This window comes from Lissotriton helveticus, chromosome 6 (genome assembly GCF_964261635.1).
Source record: "Lissotriton helveticus chromosome 6, aLisHel1.1, whole genome shotgun sequence".
Taxonomy (NCBI): domain Eukaryota; kingdom Metazoa; phylum Chordata; class Amphibia; order Caudata; family Salamandridae; genus Lissotriton; species Lissotriton helveticus.
In genome coordinates this window covers 59,518,724-59,525,105 of record NC_136067.1, presented here as the reverse complement: position 1 = coordinate 59,525,105, position 6,382 = coordinate 59,518,724, and positions in this window count along the sequence as shown.

Sequence of the window (6,382 nt, the reverse complement as noted above, 5' to 3'; positions counted from 1 at the left end):
CCCGGGCCCTCAGGGGCCCTAGCCACTGCTCCTGAACCCAGCCAAGCAAGGGGAGGCTCCCCGGGAACAACGGAACCCATTCCTAGGCCCTTGGCAGTGCGGTAGGCTGGGAGACAGGGACCAGGGCCGGAGCACCCGACCCGGGGCCCGCCCGGGCCCCTGGACCGAGCCGGGGCTCCCAAGCCCGGAGGTGCATGGGACGCCTCCCCGGTCCCTCCGGACCCCGTCCCGGGCACCCTGCCACGCAGCAGGACCAAGGACAGAGCCCGGGGTGGGGAGGCCGCCCTCCCCGGGCCCTCAGGGGCCCTAGCCACTGCTCCTGAACCCAGCCAAGCAAGGGGAGGCTCCCCGGGAACAACGGAACCCATTCCTAGGCCCTTGGCAGTGCGGTAGGCTGGGAGACAGGGACCAGGGCCGGAGCACCCGACCCGGGGCCCGCCCGGGCCCCTGGACCCAGCCGGGGCTCCCAAGCCCGGAGGCGCATGGGACGCCTCCCCGGACCCATGGAGCCCGTCCTGGGCATTGAGCCATGCCGTTGGCCTGGAGATGGGTGCCCCGGACGCCCGGGGGAGGTCTGTCTGGGACACATGGAGCCCGTCCTGGGCATTGAACCATGCCGTTGGCCTGGAGAAGGGAGCCCCGGACGCCCGGGGGGGGACTGCCCGGTACCCGTGGAGCCCTTCCCGGGTACTTTGCAACGCCGTTGGCCTCCTGGAGATGGGTGCCCCGAACGCCCGGGGGGGTGGGCTGCCCGGGACCCGTGGAGCCCGTCCTGGGCACTCTGACCTGCTGTTGGCCCGGGGGAGGGACCCCAGACGACCGGGACCCGTGGAGCCCATCCTTGGCACTCTGACAAGCCGTTGGCCCGGGGAAGGGAGCCCCAGACGACCGGGACCTGTGGAGCCCGTCCTGGGCACTCCTGTATGCCGTTGGCCCGGGGAAGGGAGCCCCGGACGTCCGGGACCCGTGGAGCCCGTCCTGGGCACTCCTGTATGCCGTTGGCCCGGGGAAGGGAGCCCCGGACGTCCGGGACCCGTGGAGCCCGTCCTGGGCACTCTGAAATGCTTTGGCCCGGGAAAGGGAGCCCCGGACACCCGGGGGGGAGGACTGCCCGGGACCCGTGGAACTCGTCCTGGGCACTCTGACATGCCGCTGGCCCGGGGAAGGGTGCCCCGGACGCCCGGGGCCCGTGGAGCCCGTCCTGGGCACTCTGACAAGCCGTTGGCCCGGGGAAGGGAGACCTGGACGCCCGGAACCCGTGGAGCCCGTCCTGGGCACTCTGAAATGCTTTGGCCCGGGGAAGGGAGCCCCGGACGCCCGGGGGAGGACTGCCCGGGACCCGTGGAACTGGTCCTGGGCACTCTGACATGCCGCTGGCCCGGGGAAGGGTGCCCCGGATGACCGGGGCCCGTGGAGCCCGTCCTGGGCACTCTGCCATGCCGTCAGCCTGGATGGAGCCCCGGACGCCCGGGGGTGCGAAGGCCCGGGACGCATGGAGCCTGTCCCGGGCACTCTGCCATGCCGTCGGCCTGGATGGAGCACCGGACGCCCGGGGGACGACTGCCCAAGAGCCATGGAGCCCGTCCTGGGCAATTTGACATGCAGTTGGCCTGGAGGAAGGAAGCTCCGGGTGGCCTAGGGAGGTGTTGCCCAGGCATATCCCATCTGGTCCCCATGGCAGAGAACCACCAACCCTGGAGGGGTGTCCGGGCATACCCTGCCCCATAGTAATCCGGAGGCAAATTACCCCCCTTTCTTGCAATCTGTGCACGCGAGGTGACAGAGGGGACCCAAGGCGTGAAAGAACCCGACCTCATGGAGCCCTCGCTGGCATCCGGGAGGCGAATGGCACCTCATTAAGACTTCCAGGGAAGTTCGGCCATCTGGTCCCCCCCATAGGAAAGCGTTGCGGGCGACCAGATGCCCGAGGGGATCCGGGCGACCAGATGGCCGAGGGAATCCGGGCGACCAGATGGCTGGGCATGGAGGTGAAGCCGCCTGGACTCTTCCCCACCCCGTCCCCGTCCCGGGACGAATGCCCGGGACGCATGGAGCCCGTCCTGGCCACTTGACGTCCCGTCCTGGGCATTGAACCATGCCGTCGGCCTGGAGAAGGGAGCCCCCGGACGCCCGGGGGAGGACTGCCCGGTACCCGTGGAGCCCTTCCCGGGTACTTTGCAACGCCGTTGGCCTCCTGGAGATGGGTGCCCCGGATGCCCGGGGGTGGGCTGCCCGGGACCCATGGAGCCCGTCCTGGGCACTTTTACATGCCGTCGGCCTTGAGGTGGGTGCCCTGGACGCCCGGGGGAGGCCTGCCCAGGACCCGTGGAGCCCCTCCCGGGTACTTTGCCAATGCCGTTGGCCTCATGGAGATGGGTGCCCCGGACGCCCGGGGGGAGGACTGCCCGGTACCCGTGGAGTCCTTTCCGGGTACTTTGCAACGCCGTTGGCCTCCTGGAGATATGTGCCCCGAACGCCAAAGGGAGGGCTGTCCGGGGCCCATGGGGCCCGTCCTGGGCACTGTGACATGCCGTCGGCCTGGAGGTGGGAGCCCCGGACGCCCGGGGGAAGGCTGCCCGGGACCCGTGGAGCCCTTCCCGGGTACTTTGCCATCCCGTTGGCCTCCTGGAGATGGGTGCCCCGGACGCCCGGGGGAGGTCTGTCCGGGGCCCATGGAGCCCGTCCTGGGCAGTGTGACATGCCGTCGGCCTAAAGGTGGGAGCCCCGGACGCCCGGGGGAAGGCTGCCCGGGACCCGTGGAGCCCTTCCCGGGTACTTTGCCATCCCGTTGGCCTCATGGAGATGGGTGCCCCGGACGCCCAGGGGAGGTCTGTCCGGGACACGTGGAGCCCGTCCTGGGCATTGAGCCATGCCGTTGGCCCGGAGAATGGAGCCCCCAGACGCCCGGGGGAGGTGTTGCCCAGGCATATCTCATCTGGTCCCCCGGGCAGAGAACCACCAGCCCTGGAGAGGTGTCCGGGCGTACCCTGCCCCTAGTAATCCGGAGGGAAATTACCCCCCTTTCTTGCAATCCGTGCACGCGAGGTGACAGAGGGGACCCAAGGCGTAAAAGAACCCGACCTCATGGAGCCCTAGCTGGGATCCAGGAGCCGAATGGCACCTCATCGGGACTTCCAGGGAAGCCCGGCCATCTGGTCGCCCCATTGGAAAGCATCGCGGGCGACCAGAGGGCCGGGATCGAAAGGACTCCCAGCTCCCCATCCATCCCAAGCCTTCGCGGTAGGGTTCCTGACTGCCTGCCCACGCAAGGCAGGGCTCTTGGACCCCGGCTGGGCCTCAGGCGCAGGTTGGACCACCGGAGCTCTAGGGCCCGGACGACCTGGGGGAGGAATGCCCGGGACCCGTGGAGCCCGTCCTGGGTACTTTGACATGCCGTCGGCCTGGAGGTGGGTGCCCCGGACGCCCCGGGGGAAGCTGCCCGGGACCCATGGAGCCCGTCCTGGGTACTTTGACATTCCGTCGGCCTGGAGGTGGGAGCCCCGGACGCCCGGGGGGAGGTCTGCCCGGGACCCATGGAGCCCGTCCTGGGTACTTTGCCAATGCCGTTGGCCTCATGGAGATGGGTGCCCCGGACGCCCGGGGGACGAATGCCCGGGACGCATGGAGCCCGTCCTGGGCACTTTTCCATGCCTTCGGCCTGGAGCCCCCAGACACCCAGGGGAGGACCACCGTGAAAACCATGGAGCCCGACCCGGGCACTCTGCCATACCGTCAGCCTAGATGGAGCCCCGGACGCCCAGGGGACGAATGCCCGGGACGCATGGAGCCCGTCCTGGGCACTTTTCAATGCCGTCAGCCTGGATGGAGCCCCGGACGCCCGGGGGACGACTGCCCAGGAGCCATGGAGCCCGTCCTGGGCAATTTGACATGCAGTTGGCCTGGAGGAAGGAAGCCCCGGGTGGCCTAGGGAGGTGTTGCCCAGGCATAGCCTATCTGGTCCCCATGGCAGAGAACCACCAGCCTCGGAGGGGTGTCCGGGCGTACCCTTCTCCCTAGTAATCCGGAGGAAAATTACCCCCTTTTCTTGTAATCTGTGCACGCGAGGTGACAGAGGGGACCCAAGGCGCGAATGTACCCAACCTCCTGGAGCCCTCGCTGGGATCCGGGCGGCGAATGGCACCTCATTGGGACTTCCAGGGAAGTTCGGCCATCTGGTCGCCCCATAGGAAAGCGTTGCGGGCGACCAGATGCCCGAGGGGATCCGGGCGACCAGATGGCCGAGGGAATCTGGGCGATCAGATGGCTGGACACGGAAGTGAAGCCGCCTGGACTCTCCCGACCCTGTCCCCGTCCCCGTGCCCGTGCCCGGGATGCATGGAGCCCGTCCTGGGCACTTTTCCATGCCTTCGGCCTGGAGCCCCCAGACACCCAGGGGAGGACCACCGTGAAAGCCATGGAGCCCGACCCGGGCACTCTGCCATGCCGTCGGCCTGGATGGAGCCCCGGACGCCCGGGGGACAAATGCCCGGGACGCATGGAGCCCGTCCTGGGCACTTTTCCATGCCTTCGGCATGGAGCGCCCCGACACCCTGGGGAGGACCACCCTGGAAACCATGGAGCCCGACCCGGGCACTCTGCCATGCCGTCGGCCTGGATGGAGCCCCGGACGCCCGGGGGACAAATGCCCGGGACGCATGGAGCCCGTCCTGGGTACTTTTCCATGCCGTCGGCCAGGAGCCCCCTGATACCCAGGGGAGGACCACCGTGAAAACCATGGAGCCCGACCCGGGCACTCTGCCATACCGTCAGCCTGGATGTAGCCCCGGACGCCCGGGGGACGAATGCCCGGGACGCATGGAGCCCGTCCCGGGCACTCTGCCATGCCGTCCCGACAAATTCGTACGGACTCCTAACCTTACGACACGGATCGGAATCGAGCCCTCTCTGACCCAGCAGTTTCAGGCGCCCGGGGGACGAATGCCCGGGACGCATGGAGCCCGACCCGGGCACACTGCCTTGCCGCCGGCCTGGATGGAGCCCCGGACGCCCGGGGGACGAATGCCCGGGACGCATGGAGCCCGTCCCGGGCACTCTGCCATGCCGTCGGCCTGGATGGAGCCCCGGACGCCCGGGGGACGACTGCCCAAGAGCCATGGAGCCCATCCCGGGCACTCTGCCATGCCGTCCCGACAAATTCGTACGGACTCCTAACCTTCCGACACGGATCGGAATCGAGCCCTTTCTGACCCAGCAGATTTCAGGTTGATTTGCTATATACTTTACGTACGATTTTATGGGGGCCGATTCCGATCCGGTACGTAAAAGCAAATACGACCGACATGTCGGACAACCACGTACACCCAGGGGATAGGACTGCCTGGGTCACATGGACCCCGTCCTGGGCACTCTGATCTGCCGCCGGCGCCGGGGATCGAACCGTGATCACCAGATGGGGATATCCCAAAAATCTGGCATGGATACGGCCCGCCAGGACAGGTTTGGGCACCCCTGTTGTACGGACTCCCAAGCCCTACGGTCCTTCTGACACGGATCGGAATCGAACCCAGCAGATTTCGCGTTGACTGCCTCTATATCAGGGGTGCCCAAACCAGTCCTGGCGGGCCGTATCCATGCCAGATTTTTGGGATATCCCCATCTGGGGATCACGGTTCGATCCCCGGCACCGGCGGCAGATTAGCCCAGCACCAGGTGACTCTGGGAAATAGCTGGCGCCGCGGCTAGGGCGGCTGACTCCGGAATCTGGAGATTTTTTTATTTAAGGTTTTTGTAGAGCGCGTAGTAACCCTCGAGCATCCCAGAGATCAGGGTTCGATCCCCGGCACCGGCCGCAGATTAGCCCAGCACCACGTGACTCTGGGAAATAGCTGGCGCCGCGGCTAGGGAGGCTGACTCCGGAATCTGGAGATCACGGTTCGATCCCCGGCACCGGCCGCAGATTAGCCCAGCACCAGGTGACTCTGGGAAATAGCTGGCGCCGCGGCTAGGGCGGCTGACTCCGGAATCTGGAGATTTTTTTATTTAAGGTTTTTGTAGAGCGCGTAGTAACCCTCGAGCATCCCAGAGATCAGGGTTCGATCCCCGGCACCGGCCGCAGATTAGCCCAGCACCACGTGACTCTGGGAAATAGCTGGCGCCGCGGCTAGGGCGGCTGACTCCGGAATCTGGGGATCACGGTTCGATCCCCGGCACCGGCGGCAGATTAGCCCAGCACCATGTGACTCTGGGCAATAGCTTGCTTAATCTTCCCAACAGGCGCCTAGAGACCCTTACGGGTGATTGTGCGCCTTACAAATGTGGATTATTATTATTATTATTATTATTTGGGCCGATTCCGATCCGGTTCGTAAAAGCACATCTGCCCGAATCTGTCGGACAACCACGTACGCCCGGGAGAGGACTG